This window comes from Nansenia antarctica, assembly GCF_963989245.1.
Source record: "Nansenia antarctica genome assembly, chromosome: 10".
Taxonomy (NCBI): domain Eukaryota; kingdom Metazoa; phylum Chordata; class Actinopteri; order Argentiniformes; family Microstomatidae; genus Nansenia; species Nansenia antarctica.
The window spans coordinates 9,812,688-9,830,872 of record NC_137680.1 but is presented as its reverse complement, the minus strand read 5'-3'; the positions used below and the strand labels follow the sequence as shown (position 1 = coordinate 9,830,872).

The 18,185-nt window shown below is 41.0% G+C and overlaps 1 protein-coding gene across 1 annotated transcript in view; it reads left to right on the top strand.

The window, feature by feature from the left end:
* The first annotated feature begins 4,782 nt into the window (after window positions 1-4,782).
* The window catches only part of dennd4b (DENN/MADD domain containing 4B), a 42,132-nt gene continuing 28,729 nt past the window's right edge, over window positions 4,783-18,185 (top strand). The window contains exon 1 of the mRNA XM_080540296.1: window positions 4,783-4,920. The gene's annotated coding sequence lies outside the window, so the exon portion shown is untranslated. The remainder of the gene's footprint in view (window positions 4,921-18,185) is intronic.

Sequence of the window (18,185 nt, the reverse complement as noted above, 5' to 3'; positions counted from 1 at the left end):
AAATGCACTTCGGATAATGCAAATGTGCAGGGATCACGCATGTGATGTCAGCTTTATATAAAAAGTCAGTTACACTTGAAAATGCCATCTTTTTGAAAACCATATGATATGCATTCTTAATAAGCCAGGATCTTTCCATTCCAATTTACTCGTCATTACAATTTCTTCGTTCAATTCAATATAGGTCAAGCAATGGCGGACTTGGCTACCAAGAGTTGTTGTCTTTTAATGGACTATTAAGTATACTGAAGAGAAGAGCCAATTCGATTGCAGTCCCCCATGACTTTCTTACTCTCAAGTTGTGATATTAAGTCCCTCAGGAGAAAGTACAATGCATGTACTTAGTAGGCTGTTTTCATGTGCTATGAAGAAATGTGGCAATTTTCTGTTCATCTGTGCAAGATTATCACTGTGCTCAAGATGCAGCCATCTTCTGAGCTTCTGTTTACATCGTTTGACAGTTTTGGGCCTCTCATGTCAGTCAACTCAAACCATCCTAGCGACTTCAAATCTTGAAAATGACTCAATAAATTAACCATTCAAATCGGAGATGACCACATATAGTACCCATATTGACTTGAAGTAGTTCATGGAACCCATTGCCCAGTGCACCCAGCTTTTTCTCATCATGGCAGCTGCTGTTCCTTTGATGCCAGTCCGCCAGCCTGATTTGATACCACTCATCATCTACGTAAAGCTGAGGACCTTTTGCTCCTTACCACCCCGTGTGCCTGCTATATCATCTCTGTAGATCGTATACTTCTTCTGCACATTCCCTTTAAAGCGGTTTGTTCGAAAATACCAATTGAGAATGCATAGTATTTGAAGGCACCTGCATTTCAATTACGTGTAGCCTATGTTTTATCGTAGATAAGTGTAAATGGAATCCTCAAGGCCAAAACTATGTAAGCGAATGCACAGCTGTGTCCTTGTATTTTAACCGCTACTACTATCCCAAGGTCTTCGAGCTTTAGCGTCTGTTTTAGTTAGGTAATTTTAGTCACTGTGATTGACACCACCTAACCCTACCCACCTGCTGCACCTGTGTTGCCATAGAAAGGGCCATAGCCAGAGTATATAGTAACATATTTTTACGTAACAAAGTAGTAATTACTATGAAGAAGTTTTATTTTTTAATCAAAAGTGGTCTAAATGTATATGTAAATAATGTATCATAAATAATTATAAGAATATATTTAAGAAGAGAAGTCTTTTAGTTCAGCTTCACCCTGAACCAGTTGCATGATTTGAAGCGCAACAGGTTCTGAACAATTTTGTCAATTTGCAATGTTAAATGTTCTTGTGCTGTCTGGGTGTTGTCTAATGCATCTTCTGCCATTTTTATCCTTTAACCTTGCGTCATTGAATATGCACAATCTTTGTTTTTTCCCATAACTCTTCTAGTCTCAAACTTCACCTGTTCAATGGAAACTTAATGCTTTTGGTGCAAAATATTTGTTTGATATAGTGTCTGTAAAGTAAAGACTACAGTACGTTTAATATTGAGTGGCAGGAAGAGGAAGTTTGTATGCTTCAGATCATATCGTTAAACTTTCATTATGACATAGTTTATGAAAATCAGGCCTTCATCACAGTGTGGATAGAGAGCCAATGTTTGACTGTCTTGATGTGGGAATTGGGCTTTAACAGCTGAATACAACTGTTACATCATGGGAACTCACCCTTGCCAGTCTTCGTGGAGTTTGAACTCCTTAAAGTGATGGACACTCCAAAAGCAGTTTTTTTAGATCAACGGTTCTGAAAGCTTTGTAGCAAATAATCCATTGTAAGCAATGAGTAGAAAGATGATCTTAGTGCCACGAAGCTTTTGAGAAACTGCCTAGGTCTCAAGGTATATCAAAATACTTTATGTCCATGTCCCATACCGTTCTTTGTGTAGATCGAACTATAGGCCTTTAGACACCATCTAGTTTCCAGATATGTTGGGGTGCCTATATGATGACAGATATTGAACGTCTCTTGACAGATATTGAACGTTATCTATTGGAACCATAGAGCTTTTACATGAACGTATTAGCCTGATAAAAACCTGTTTTGACAGGAGTGATGGTTGAAGATGTTTTGGTGTCAAACCATGATGTTGTGATGGTTGTGACATGCTAAAGCCACTGCTACCACTGTGAACTAACACTGTGCCCCCCTCTGTACGTCTGTCATGTAGACATACATGTAGCTTGTTACATATAGCTTGTTTAGCAGTCATTATGCATTTTGAAGTAAGCCACTTGCGGAAGAAGCCAAAAAATGAATAGCCATCCAGCATGCAAATCAAATTGGGAAGTGTTACAAGTTAGTCTGAATTGCTTCGTCCTGTTTCTTATTGTGTGACATCTGTTATTATACTGATGTAGGCCTATGTATGATACTGCACTGTGGACCATTCCAAACAAAACTGAAAATATGTTTTTTAAGTGAGATTCCAATGGAAAAAGGAGGGTTGGTATATTATGGAGGTTTAGTGAGTCTTTCATGAATTAGGCTTTGTGGGATATAGTGAATGGAGTGTCATGTCCATTTAGAAGGAGTCATGCAGGTGGGGGAGGTATGTTTTGGATTTGGTCTGAACTGAAGGGTTTTTTCTTCTTTTTTTAATGAAGTACCAGTTAGTTTCAAGGTCAGCGCTGGAAGCTGGCTGGAGTTGTTTGAATAACATGATATCCATCATTTACACCTGGTGTGAGAACAGACTTGAAATGCAGAGAAAGTTAATTTTATTGTTGTTGTTTATTATCTGCACTTGCCATTTGGAATACCAGAAGACAATATGGGAGGCAGCACTAGAGAGAGAAAGTGTGTGTGTGTGTGTGTGTGTGGCACGTTTGCGCTCAAAGAACTGATCTTGAATCTGTGACATTGTTACACCATGCCTCATAGAAATATATCTGTCACTTTGCCAATAATACATTTTTAAAAAGAAGTGCTTTCTTCAGGTATTTAGCAAGATGTGTGTCCAAAAATACACTGCCAGTTATGAGTTGAAATTTCTAATTTGTATACTGTAGTTTTGTTTTAGTTGAGAGAAGGCATTGTTGGCTCTCATCATGCCCCCACCCCACCGCTTCAGTTATAGTAAATTTGTCTCGCATCTTTGCTGTTCTTCACTGCTGCAGTTAATGTGTGTCTGTCTATGGCCATACGCTTGCAACCTAATAGATCTCAGCATCTGCCTGTTATGCAATAACTTTGTATTTGAATACTGTGCATGGCAAGAGCACTGCTGTAGTATATTCTGCCCCTAGGGGCTGCTGTTGAACAGCAAAGTCATGTATGTGCTAGGGATCAGTAAGATGGCCATATTTGTATTGATCTTATATTCATTGCTGTCATATTAATATTATTGTACTGTGTTTTCATTTGTAGTTATTTTATTTGCTTCATGTTTAGGCTGAGGAAAAATTCTTTTTCAGAATAATACATTTACATGTTTTGTTTTAAATGTTTATTTTAAATGTGTAATAACCAGGGAACCCATGTCTGTTGTAAATAATGTTCTAATTCTTAAACCATAGGTGCTTCTTAAACCTAACAAGAAAAGATTTTTAAAAGACTGTACCTTCACATTATTTTACAAAAAAATAAAATGAGAAAAGATTTTGTTTAAGACTTGTCGTCTTTGTCCAATTAATACATGTCTATATAAACAATTAACTTCTCTGTCTCACAGAGAAGTTAAGAATATTTAAGTAGGCCTATATTACCTTGCAAATCTAGATGCTGGTTTTCAACTGAAATATCAGGGATATCTGCATACAAGGTCACCAACACAATGAAAACAATGTGGAAAATGCATTTTAACATGCAAATAGCAATATAATTATATGACTTATCGCTTCAATGCATTGGGCTACATTTCATAGGAGCAGCATTATATTTTTTACAAGCTGTAGGCTACATCATAACAAAATATCCTGTCAACAAAAACAAATAATACCGTGACAAGTCCTTATTTATTTGGTGTTATACAGGTTATACTCTCAAAGGTATTTAGGAGTCATTTTATTAAAAATAAATAAAAAAGGGTTTATGTGCGCCTTCATACTAGTATTGCGCGTCTCCAAAGTCATCCCAACAGCGCACACACACCTAAATAAAACAAATCGAAGCATATGAACTCAGATGTTTGCAGGCCATGTGTAGTGGAACTTCAAACACACTCATATCATTCGGATTTGCATTTTCGAAACATGACGAGACAGCTGCCTTGGCTGTACTACTAGTAAACAGAACGCAACAGCTGAACGCAGCAGGGACAACAACAACAACAACAACAACAACAACCCAAAACATTTCACCATGTATCCTGAACGAACAAACAAATAGATAGTTTGTTCTACCAGCGAAATTGTTAGCCGAAGTGGCAAAAGTGTTCTCTGTCTTTCTTTGCCGCACGAAGCTTGTGGCGGTACGACCCAACATTGTGCTTCTGTCAGTGTTTCTCACCTAGGATGGTAGGGGAAGGCAGGGCAATACCGCTACCTGATTGGTTGGCGAAGTACTCGTGATGAGCCCCCTCATTGGCTGGCGAGTACGCCGCATTTCAGCTAGCTAGCGTTTACGTTAGCCCAATATTGCTAGCTTAGCATTATAACGTTTACGTTAGCCCAATATTGCTAGCAGACTCGCCAGCCAATGAGGGGGCTCTTCACGAGTGCTTCGCCAACCAATCAGGTAGCGGTATTGCCCTGCCTTCCCCTACCATCCTAGGTTTCGCAAATTCGCTCCGCTCCCCGAGCAGCTAGCGGACTGATACGACACAGGCACATTTACCACCAGCTCCGATTCAGAAACCGACCTCGATAGTGCGACAACAAGACAGCAAACATGGACGTTAAATGTCCAAATATGACCTAAAGATGACACTCGCCGTGTGCTATCGGAACTGTCAGCGAACGTCACGAGGTAAGACAGCCGACAGCTTATGTCCTAGGCAGGGGTGTTCTGTCTGTTAGCTAAGCTAAGCTAAGCTAGCTGGCGATTTCGGAGGCAATGCAATCATTCTCTGCTAGCTTAGCTCACTCACTGTGTGTTGGACGATGCACCCGCAGTGACATTTTGAAACCCCTAACCTCAGTGGTCATTAAATGAAACCCACTACTACTCTACGAAATGACAAGTGTCAATAAGTGCTGTTTGTTGCTAGGTTAGAGACACATGATGTGTTTGTGTTGATAAACAGCTGGCTGTTAGCAGGCTGCCATTCCGCAATGCTTGGGAATATTAACGAGACAAGACTGCAATTGCAGTGTGTGTGTGTGTGTGTGTGTGTGTGTGTGTGTGTGTGTGTGTGTGTGTGTGTGTGTGTGTGTGTGTTCTCATTCGAGCTACGCAAATACATCAAACGAATAATAATAATGATAGCCAAGACAATATTTTTGTTCAATGTGGTTTTGATGAGTTAACGGTGTGTGTTCCAGAATTTAGACTCATGGCCGGATTTTATTTGCATGCCTGCACGACTCAACTGCATTCTCCACTAGCTTTGAAACATCGTCATATTGTGACACTACGAAATAGTGTTTAATAGCTAATCTGTTTATTGGCGTCCAGATATGTATTATTAGTGCTACATTAGGCTGCAATGCGTGGGGGTCTCAATCATGCTTCTGTTTAATTAAACGCAGCTGGAATAAGCACATCCCACATACTTAGCATTAGTCTCTATGGCATGCGATACATTCCAGAATAATACTATATGGATGTGCCACAGAAAAAACATAATCTCCTGAATTCATTTAAGGCATAATAATAATAATAATAATAATAATAATAATAATAATAATAATAATAATAAATGATCACTGACTGTGTTCAGGCTATAGCACGAAGCTCGCCTTCCAAGGCACTGTCCTATGATGTCACAGGGAATCTCCTGTCTAGACCCCCTCTGTCTGCCCCACTTCTCTCCAGCACTGAGGCATCTGGAAAATCCTTCCCCCCTTCCGAATAAACAATGTTCATCGTTCTGATGGTATGTGTGTGATGTTTGTAATGACACGATTGCTCAGAAATGTTCTGTTTCTGTCCAACTATTTGGTGAAAATGGTATGTTAAAGAGAGATTAGTGGGGGACATTTAGGCTTACTGCACTGACAGTGCTGATACCATCAACAGGTTTAGGTAGGCCCTTCTGTTTACCATGTTTTCCAAATTTCTAGGCAGAGGGTTAAGGGAAATGCACATTGTGGATTTGTATTCAGAAGATAGGCCTATTTTGTATTTGATACTTGTTAAGTATCGTTCTGATGTCCGAACAACTTGAATCATTGCAGATTTAAGTCCGAACAACTTGAATCATTGCAGATTTAAATCCGAGAAGGAGATAGCCCCCACAAACTGTCTCCCACATCCTCAACTTCCAACTGAAAATAAGTCGTTCAACCTCCTGATAATTAGTTTGTGTAGATCTCAAGACACCACACTTCAACCTGAACAGATTCTCCCTGACACCTAGGCTAAGTCAGATGCTCGCAGCATTTTAATTTTATTAAACTATGCTAACCTATCAGCTTATTAGACGTTGACAGAGTGGTAATTCACTGGAACATTAAGCTCCGTCTTTGTACTGTATTGTGGCGAGCCCTCTATCAGAGAAGCACACATGCTCTAAAAGTGCCACAGCAGGTGTGGTAGTCAGAGCCTTTAACAGATGTTCTGATAGCTTGTCTATGTTAAGTACCTAGTTGGGGAACTGACAACTACCTGACATGAAATCATTAATGCAAGAACTGTCATGTTGACCTCACCTATTTTCCTACTCCTCTGCATAGGCAATGCAGGCCCACATTGTTCCTTATCCAATCAAAATGTCCAAATACACAAAAAAGGAATAAAGATTAAATGGAATTTAATTTGTCTGTGATAATAGCTACTTTGGCTAAAGCATTGCGAACGGACTGAGCAGTCAGCATGCATCTATTCGAGACGTTTTTTCCTTTCTTTTTTTTTAAATCATGTACTCTGCTACTTATGCCATTAATTCTCGAAACCCCCTCCCCTCTACTGTATAGGCAGTCATATCTAATAGACAGCATATCTTTAGCCACCATGTTGCCAATTAGGACAGTCGTTTTTTAGCTGCGATAGCATCATTGACGTGGAACCATGGTAAGATAATTTTCTTCCACATATCCCACACTGGACACGATTGTCTATTTTCTTGAAGTTTGCCCAGGCAGAGCTTTTGATGGACTTTGTTAGCCTATCCCTACAACACTCTGTAAACTAACTTACACAACGCGCAGTTGAATGTCGTCAGTCTCTTGTCCCATTCCACACTACAATAGTAATAATAATTACTGAAATATATTAATATTATGCTTGTGTATTGTGTATACTTTTTTCTGTGCATGTTTCATATAAAAACAACAACTAGGCCTAATAGTGGTACAGAACCGACATTTGTTCTGTATGTTAATTTACGTTTATTTCAATGGGGGAAGAAAATTAACAGTCCAAATGTTAAAAATCTACTTTGACCCTCGGGAATGATTAATTTTATTCTTTCTGGAAGCCTTTTTGCGTCCCAAGAATCCACTTAACATTTGACTTGGTAGTGAAAGCGATTCAAAACTCATAGTCATAGTGATTTCCAAGGACGTGGGGACACCTCTCTCCAAGCCCTTCATGTATCTATCAAGCTTAAAAGCACTTTATATTCAGTAGTAGATTTGGGACATAGTGGCTGGAGGGTGTCTCCTCATGTAGACCTACTTATCAGGTTTTGCTAAATATACCCTTCTGTGGCACTCAAGTAGCCTGTACTTCCCCTCTCTCCTTCTCATGTTATCTACAGTCTGTTTTATACCTGAGATTGCAATTACACCTGGGCATGTCACCTCTTGTTGAGGGTAGGCCATGACTTGATGCATGTTGAAGATGCATGTTTCCCACGGAATGGAAACCTCAAAGACACCCCGTATATAAAAGCTTGCCTAGTAAGAACTCTCTGGCTATCAGAGTTGAAGTTAATTCCATCTAAATTCAGTGGCAGTTTCTAAAATCAAATCCTGTTTTTTCAATTAGGATCTTTAACATTCTTTAAATGTAATTAAATGAAGGGTTAGGGTAACTGACTGAATTGGAGGTGACTGTCCCTGCTTCCTGCATTAGCCTACATAATACTGACTGATGTGTTGATGGTGTCTGCAAACATAGTTAAATACCTAGACTGAAAGTCGGCTCTGAATTTATAAGCCTTGTGCCTTTTCCTTCTCTTACCTACAGACTACCTCAACATTCCACTGCGAGTGTTTACACTATCTCACGACATGACCCCCTATCTTATCACCTATCTCATCTCAGAAGTATGCTTTGTGCAAGAGGAATGTCCATGAAGACTAGCTGTAGTAGTAAACATTGTTCATCATGCTGTATGAATAGAATAACCTGATTTGTCTCATAAGGAATAGGGACTTTTTCAACAGATGTTGTATTTGAAGGAGGAACTAGGGTTTCACTTTTGACATGTTGAAATAGGAAATAGAGGGCGGCTCAGATGTGGACGATGATGTCATCATCCGAGAAGTTACATCCCAGGCAGATCCCATCTCATCCAAATGGTGACCCTTGACCTTGTTACTCCCCCCAGTGCCAAAAACTAGTTGGAAAGGCCAAAATTAGTCTGTGACATGACAGATGTGCTGCATGGCTGTCCTCATCGTTTGAGGAGAAAAGGAACTGGCTCTTTCTGTGTGGTGTTGAAAATGCTTAGGCAGCTGTGATAACTGCCAGAAAAACAAAGAAAACAACTCATAAATACATCAGATCAGGAAATGGGCGTAGTGGTGGAGGGATGGGACATGAATATGGTTGCGGTTTGGCTCGTCGTCTTGTCGTGTCCAGCTGCACCGTGATCATGGAGACTAGCTAGTCTATTTGTTAGTCTTCGCTCACCCCCATCTCACTAGCAACAATAGAGAGGATGAGAGGCGATTCATGCAACTCATATCATTCTCAGACAGTGTCACTCCTAAAAGCAGGCTTAGGACCTGTCCTGATGCAGTTAAAGTACCTTGTATCTGTCAGTCAGTTACTTACCATCAAAGAGTGCTTTTTTAATACCAGTTTCTGCCGCTGTTGGAGTACTTTGCATCAGCAAAGGCCTGTCCACAAACCTGCCCATCAAATTTGGGATGGTCACAGTGGTGTTGTTGTACACTGTTACATTGACTTGATTCACAAATTCTGCCAAACAGATTCTTTGAGGGAATTGTGGAATGTCAGACATTTACTGTATAGCAAACCTTGTGGCTATTGAGGATTATGATGGTTGGTCAGTGTTGTGCGTAGGTCTTAGCTTGGGTTGCTGCTGTTGGAGTTTCTGCACTCAATGGTACCCTGATTAGCTGAACAGCTCTACAGCCCTTGGCTCCATTGGCAAATGATCTCATGATTCTGTCACCATCTGCTATGGATCCTCACGTCTTTTAACATGCACATTAATGTCATCCTGTATCCTTCATATTTATCCATGACTAGGCCTAATGCAAATCCCTGCTTTTCTGAAAACTCTGGACCCACTGTATACACACATGCGAGCAAACACACACACACACACACACGCACATACGCACATTTGTACATGTCAAACAGAAGAACTCACTGCACCCATCACATCACATTTATAGCTCACTCTTTCGCTCCACGTCAGGGAATATATTTGTCCGCTGAATGGTATCATCATCCAACAGTCTAAATCAAACCTGGCAACTGCTCAAAATAAACCCCTCAGTCTCCCTCTCTCATTGTCTCCCTGTCTCTTTCTGGCTCTTTCACTCTGCCGTCTCACTGTCATCTATCCCTTTAATCCTTTCCTTTCTTCCTCTTTGGTGCTCTTACTTTCTCTCAGCCCTTGCTGACTTTGCAATCCTCAGTGCCTTATACAGTACACGCAAATACACACACATACACACAAGCACATGCACGCACACACACGCACACACAGTCTCCCCCACCTCTCCCGGTCATGCACACAGTGATCCTGTTTCCCTTTGCTCGAGCCAGTAGGTCATTCCTCCCAACCTCCCCTTCTTCCTCTTTTGAGTTTTGTCTCTGCCCAGTCTGTCCCCCTTGTCCTCTACAAAGCGCTGTAGCCTACGTCCCCCCGAAGGGATAGGTAAAACCACAATACACCACAGCCACGTAACGGAAAGGAAATCATTGGACTACTGTACGATTATGTGATACAATTTGTAATTGGAAAGATAGAAACTCTTTAAATGAAGATCTGGGTACGCAAATTGTGTAGCCTATAATTTCTGTTTCCTAGACCAGTGATAACAACACACTGGCTGTCTCAAGTGACTACGCAAGTGATGTAAAGGTAATTAATGAATGCTGTTAAGTATTGTCAGGGGGCATCAACTGAATTACAGAGGTTGCCCTCCTCTGCTTTGTAATCCATAATGTAGTCATTACTAGTCTTGCAGTTTTTTTTGCCTTATATATTCTGTATACCTACAGAATAAGTATACGAGTCTAGATAAGATGAGACTGAACAGACTGTGATGCATGCAGTCCATATCACTATGACATAAACAACGCAGACCTAGAATCATCCGAACAAGAACGTATCATCTAGAACTGTCACAATGCTGGGCATTTGTGCATATCGAAGGTCTAACATTGTACTTGCACAGAACTTACTGCGGAAAAGTTGATGAGCTAGCATCTCTGAAAGTGCAGGGTACTTTTTTATGTTCATGGACTGCCTCCAAGCTGCAGATAATGAAACAATACGTATCATGGGATCTGAAATGTTGACAAAAGATCCCAGTCAGTTGAATCTCTCGATGAAGTGTCTTCTATTAAATCCCTTTGGTGCTTTTCATGATGCTCTCTCGCTAGGAGGTCTGGATATTTTTAACTCTAGATATTTTAATCTTCTTCAAGTAAGTGCCTGTCACTTTATCTCCTCTCCTGTCGACGGTTAGGTCTGTGCTCTTCTCCCATGTTGCTATGTCTGCATTTTTTAAATAATCCCTTCAATTCCGAAGAGGCCCGTGGGAAGCACATTTCCACAAATCCTAGGAAGTGGCTGTTATTGTTTGCTGTAGTGCAAGTTATCACACCAGTATCAGGAAGAGTTTGGTCCTCTCCAGTGCTGCAGAAAAGTCAGAGAGAAAAGAGTAGAAGCTACTGAAGCTATCGCGGAAGGGGTCTTTATTAGCGAGTGGCAGAGTATTTCTGACTGGGCTTTAAATAGAGGAGTCCGTTTGAAATAACCACCTCTCTCCGGAGCGCTGACAGTCAAAGACAGAGCCGTGCACTTGGCTCCACGGGGCGCACTGGAGCGGAATTAATACCTTTCAGCAAAACAGTGCCGTTATGAGCCCCGGCAACATGGCCGCCGCTGCCTCCGAGCCTGTTTGGTACTGGGACTTTGGCTGATTTGGCCTGAACCTTTCTCCTCCAGAGCCTCTTGTGATCTCAAGAGCGGTGTGTCGTCGTTGCGTTGAGGTAACACTGGGGTTGAATGTTGTGACACTCTCCCTGGACACTGTTGTGTTGGTTAAGGAGATTGACTGTGCACCGTGAGAAGCTAGCATCCAGTGGTGGTTGTGTTCCCGCCCCCATCGGTTAGTTAATGGCCTGGGAAAGGGAGTGAGAGGGAAGTGTCTTGCAGAGGCTTTGAGCTGGATATTTTGTGGTCAGATCATCATGTGCACTGAGAAAGCTAAATGACTGGGATAATTACCTTTTAAGCTGTGACCTGACCACCTATATCAATTTTCATGAAAAGTGAGTCGCTGCTGTACACTAAATTGTGGATGGCATTTAGGCCTAGATTAATCAAAGTATTATCAGGGATTATGAAATTCTCCACATTGAAGACACTCTTGCTTTCTGATACATTGCTTTTAACAGTGTGTGTTGCAACATCAGAAAGAGAGCTTTGAAAAGGAGGAGTGTCAAATATAGACCTACCACATGTTCTGGTGCTAACTGTTGTTTACTGTTGACTATGAAACAGAAAGTGATGAAATGAACACTGTCCCCACATGCGGCTGTTTCAGTAGTCTGTGTCAACAGTGTATTTGAACCATGCCTCCAAATGTCTCAGACCTTGTTTAGGTTGGCTTAATTTTGATATAGTCCATCAACACAGCAGGCTATTTATGAGTACCTCACTCATACTATTGTCTTGACAGATGTTGTAGGTGAGTGTTTCTCAACCTTCCTCATCTGTGGACCAGCCCTGACCCATTGGATGTTGCTTCTCGATTAGCCAGATAGCTGACACACACTGATGAGGTTAACTAAGTCAGCTCTCAAATCAGCTGCTAAAATGATAGTTTTAAAAATCTCAAAACTGTGCACAGACAAGGTCTTGCTTTTAACTTCTAAAGACTTAAATGGTCTTCAACCTGATTTAGTGTACCAGGTCAACCCCTACAAACCCCCTCACACCCACAGATCCAAAGATGCTGAACTGCTTGTTGTCCCCTGTAAATCCACTAACTCTGACAAACTTTTTTTTTGTGTTGCATATGGTTGCCTGTAGCCACAATCCCACCCCCATTACCCCTATTGTTTTGTCACTGAGCCTATTCCATATCATATGAATTAGGCTATGTTGTCATGATATGTCTACTAAGGCTGCCACGATTAGTCGACTAGTCACGACGACGTCGACTACCAAAATCGTCGCCGACATATTTGGTAATCGCCGTAGTCGCATGTTTTTTGGGAGCTGAAATAAGCGGGTTTTTTTTGTTTTTTTTTGCCTAGCACCAGGGGAGCCCCCCCTCCCAAATTTCGTTGTTTGGTACCTGTACTATATCAATGACAATAAAGACCATTCATTTCATTCGATAAGCATTCGTTTTTCTTCCCTGAAGCTGCCACTGGCTAGCGTCTCCCAGTGTCTTTGATGTACATGCGCAGTGTCGGTCATCCGGGGCACACGTGACTTCCCCGGAAAAACAAACAGAGAAATGTCTTCCTGTTCTCGTACCTCTAAAGTGTGGGAGCATTTCAACCACAACGTTGAAAAAAAGAATGTAAAATGTAAAATTTGCAAAGCTGAACTCGCTTATCATGGCAGCACGTCTATGATGCGCGAGCATCTAAAAAGGAAGCACGTTGTGGCAGATGACGAGGAAGACGATGGCTCGTCTCGGTAAGCTAGTTAGCTTGTTATTGGCTAACGATATCGTTACGTTAAAAGCCTTCTTACATTATTTTACGTTGTCATCAAAGCGATACTTATCAAATAGCTAAAAAAATTGTCTTAACGTTACAGTGCTAAGAAGGCGCGTTCTACTATGAGATGAGTGAAGCAAAGCAAAACTTTAAAAGTATTTATTTTTGTTTTTGTATTCTTTTGGTTGCCTAGTGCCTAGCCTACCTCATTTTACTCAGCAGTTTGCACCCTCTACTACTCTTTACATTACATTACATGCAAGTGATGCCAGAAATAAATCTGCAAAGTTCATTAAAATATCTATTTTTGAGTGAACAATCATTTTAATTGTCTTTATTTTTAGTTAGCACATGCCTACAACAACAACTAACAACTTCAAGCTAAATTTAGAAGCTGATTTAGAAGATGATAGCTAAATAAGAGCGATTGAGTAATTGTGCGATAAGCTGTAATTTATGATCCGATTAGTCGACTAATCGTTAAAATAATCGGTGACTAGTCGACTATGAAAATAATCGTTTGTGGCAGCCCTAATGTCTACTGATATTTTTGTGCATCTGTGTGTTCAAGCACGTTTTAAATTATTATTATTAGTGGTAGATAAAGCTCTTAAGAGATGTTTTTTCAATGTTGAGTTGTGGATGATGCTGTTACCATTGAGGGACAGTACCTCTCCTCTCTGGGCCTCATTCTTTTAGTGTGTGTGTGTGTGTGTGTGTGTGTGTGTGTGTGTGTGTGTGTGTGTGTGTGTGTGTGTGTGTGTGTGTGTGAGACTGCCATATACCATATATATCTGCCATATATCATACTTCCGTTTTATACATTTACCATCATATTTTTCACATTAATTTAACAGCGAGTCAACTCGTATTATGCTTACCATCACCAAGTTCGCTCGCCAACTAAAGCACTTGATTACCAATAAACATACTATACTAGTCCAAAAGCACAGTATGGGAGAACTTGGTGATGGTAAGCATAATACGAGTTAACTCAATTAGACATATTGCTAGTGGTATTCGGGGTCTGGGACAGTTCTTATGCACTCTGCGCTGCGGGCTCTCTCCCTGCTGATTGCGCGATGTAGGACAGCTCCGTAATGCATCTATATCACAACATTTACATTTGATAAGTAGGCTAAGTAAGTAAGCTAGCTATGTAAGTAATCTAGCTAACTATGATTGGAAATGAAGTAGTAGCCAGTTGTGGAATTATATTCATCACTACTTTGGCTGATGTGATGTGGGTTAACAAGCCAACTTCGTTACATCAGTGGAGCAAACCAAAAGTGCCAAGTGAGAAACTACTCGCTATGATTGGTTAACTAGTTCCATGTGAAAACGTCTTGCGTCAGACATACGTAACCCTTACGTGCCGGACCAGGCAATGTTCATTCTTCTGTTCACACCTAAGCCTTCCTGGTAAATTCCATGGAATCACACAATCACACAATTGCCTGAGCGAATATCCCTGTAAATCGTGTTAACACATACCCCTTACCTGGGAACTAGGAAGGCTCATATGTGTGAAAGGGGTTCATGACTCCAAGGTCTGTCAGCAGTAGGCTATCTCTAGCTCTTCCCAACAGCAGGTTCCTCATCCTGACTTGTCCCCCTCACATCAACATTCCACCATCGCTATGTCAATACAATTTTCACCAGGTTTTGCACACCATATAGGCAATCATGTAGGCTATTAAGCATGCAGCAGATCTTACCGAGAACCAGCTTTTCAAATACTTAGCAGTTTAAACTTGATTCAAAATAGGTTTAGGGTATAACAGATCAATTACTTGCTTGCATTAGCCTACATAGAACATTTACATTTAAATGATCGGCATCCTTGCATTTGATAACCAAAATGAGGGTTTGGGGTAGATTCTGCCACAAATATTATGATTAACACTTAAATAATCTGCATTTACTAATGTGGTTATGAATCTGTTCCAGATCACAAAAAGTGTGCTTGTGCTTAGAGAGGGAGATGGTGGTGGAAGTCAGTGATGAAGAAAAGAAGCCTGGTAGCTGGTACAATGATGCTACTTGGACATGGCCACAATGCCACCCCTAAACGGAGGCCTGGTCAGCCCACAAAGTCCCTTTTGTGTGCACAGGGACAGCACGTGACAACGTCAGAGGACGGGCACACACACAGACACAGACACAGACACACAGACACACACACGCACACGCACACACACATGCACACATACCTCTCTCTCCAGACTTATTAAAACATATTAAACACACACACACACACACACACACAGACACACATACACACACACACACACACGCACACGCACACATACCTCTCTCTCCAGACTTATTAAAACATATTATTTAAACATATTAAAACTCATAATGAAATACCCCCTGCCCCACACAGATGCACACACACACACACACACACACACACACACACACACACACACACACACACACACACACACACACACACACACACACACAGATTAGTGTAGGTCTATTTACAGCTGTGTTGACTGATATGGAGATTTAACCTCAGGGTAGTCCTCGGCTCTTGTCACTATTTCCTTCGTGCACTCGGGGGGGATTTCATTGAAAGCACTCTGGAAATTCCATACCTCATAAACTAAAATGGGACGTTAGTAATCTCACAGAAACACCTACTAGGTGTAGCCAAAGACCGAAGCTTTGTCTTCAATTTCTTTTAAATATCATATCTCTGTTGCTTTCGCTTCCTGCCCTTTGAAACTCTGTTTCTCAGGAGGTTGATGTGAAAGTGAGAGGTTGGTAAGGTGTTACTTCTCTGGCGGGTAACAAGCAATCTTTGACATACTACAAGTATGTGCTATACAAACTGGTTGATTTAGAATTGATTGATGTACTTTAGGCCTTGGCTACACTTGCTATCACTTTCTGTTTTGTGCCCCATCTTTCATTGCACACAGCATATTAGGCAACAGGGCATGGCCGTGCAAGACAATGGATTCATTTCTAATGTCTTATTGATTATCCTTGACCCCCCTTCCTGCACTGCAGACCTGGGTCAAGTCATATTTTAAACTGAACTCACAAAATGTCACACAAGCTGAGATCAAGGCTATATTATTTCTGATGTGGGAACCGGAATCAATGTACTGTAACCGAATGTTGTCACATCTACTTCAGGGTGTTTCCTATGAGTTATGAGTCACACACACATACACACACACACACACACACACACACACACATTTTGGGTCATAAGTCATTGCCATGCTTGCTGGAGCACAAGCGTCCTTTTTTTTGCTATTGACACAAGTTTCTTTTGACAAATAATGGTAACGTTGAAAGCGTCAGAAACACTGATATGTTTAGTTTAACCAAACGTCTTACCTCCCACCATCCCATTCTGTTAGCACTTCTCCCCTCTTCTTACCTCCCTGCATCCCATTCAGCATGCCACTATCAGAGGTATACATACAACATACAGGGTTCTCAACCGGATGTTTTGAACAGTTTGGCACTGGATTGTATTGTCAAAACCCGACTCACTTATATTCATGCCAAAATGTGCACAAAATGCTGCTAAAAGGCTGAATTCACTGAACAACATCATATCTCTTTCACTTTTGATTTTAACAACAATCTCGTTGGTGATCAGAGATAGTTACTCTATGATTACTAAATATGTTGTTTAATTAGCAAATTAAATGTTTGAAATGTGTGAGTAGGTACCGGATGTATAGGTACTAGTGTCAACTACAAGTGTTGGGTATCCGGTATGTCAAATCAAAGGCAAGCTTGTGTTGTTGTTGATCTGAGCACACCAGCTTTTGTGAACGTTTATGATGTGCTTGCTTATGTGTGTAATGCAGTCCCATGTGAATGGTCTCAGTTTTTCAGTCAGGTGGACTTCAGAGCTCGTTCAGACACCAAGTAGGCACACAGTTCCTTCCACTATTCACTACCGGCAAGTTTAGTTTTCAGTGTATTTCCATGCACTAGCCTGTTTGGTCTAATTTAATGTGACTTAAAAAGCTCCATGTCAAGATGTGGTTGACAAGCTCCTGTAGTGTCGGAGATCTGATAGATTCATTGTTAATCTGTGATGCACATTTTTCTCTTTATACAGATATGTTAAAATGATTTGCTGGCATCGGGATTGTGACTAATAAAGACAATTGTTGGGGCAAATCCGGAACATTGAAAAGGGGTTTTCCACACCTTCCTTTCTGCGTACTCACGTCACGTGTGTCCGTGTTGATGCTACCACCATGCACACACAGGCCAATACAGAAAAAATGGGAAACAGTGATGCAACAGCAATTTTAACATACAGTGTGTGACACCATGGGATTTTGTGTCTTTTGCAAGTTCTGCATGACTCCCTTTCATTTTCGATTTCAATTCCTGATAATTGCAAGAACATATTGTGTGCCATGACATCATGACATGATTGACTGCTATGTTTGTTTTGCATTAAAATAAAGGTTGGACAAATTACTTCTAGCCTTTATTAATTTGATCAAAAATAGTTCATTTTATAGCTTCCTGCATCCACTCCTAATTCCCACTAGATGTCACCCACCCCACAGTGCCACTAGGAAGCCACTGACGAGTGCTGGGAAACATGACAGGAAACAGGTTGTCAGTGTCCACTTCCTGTTTTCCGGTTAATGGGGACTTCCACCTGCGGGGAGTTCCTCCACTCTCACTCTTTTCAAGGTCTTTAACACTCTTACTTTTCCCTACGTCCCATTTATGAAGAGTAATTAGTTTACTATGGGACGTAGGGAAAAGTAAGAGTGTTACTATGGGACGTCCCTCTTACTTTTCCCTACGTCCCATAGTAACACTCTTACTTTTCTCTACATCCCATAGTAACACTCTTACGTTTCCCTACGTCCCATAGTAACACTCTTACGTTTCCCTACGTCCCATATTAGTAACACTCTTAATTTTGCCTCACTATGTCCCATTCCTTTGGGCATTCTCAGTAACACTGTGACTCTTCCATACCTCCCATTTCTCTGTAACACTCTGACTCTTCCCAA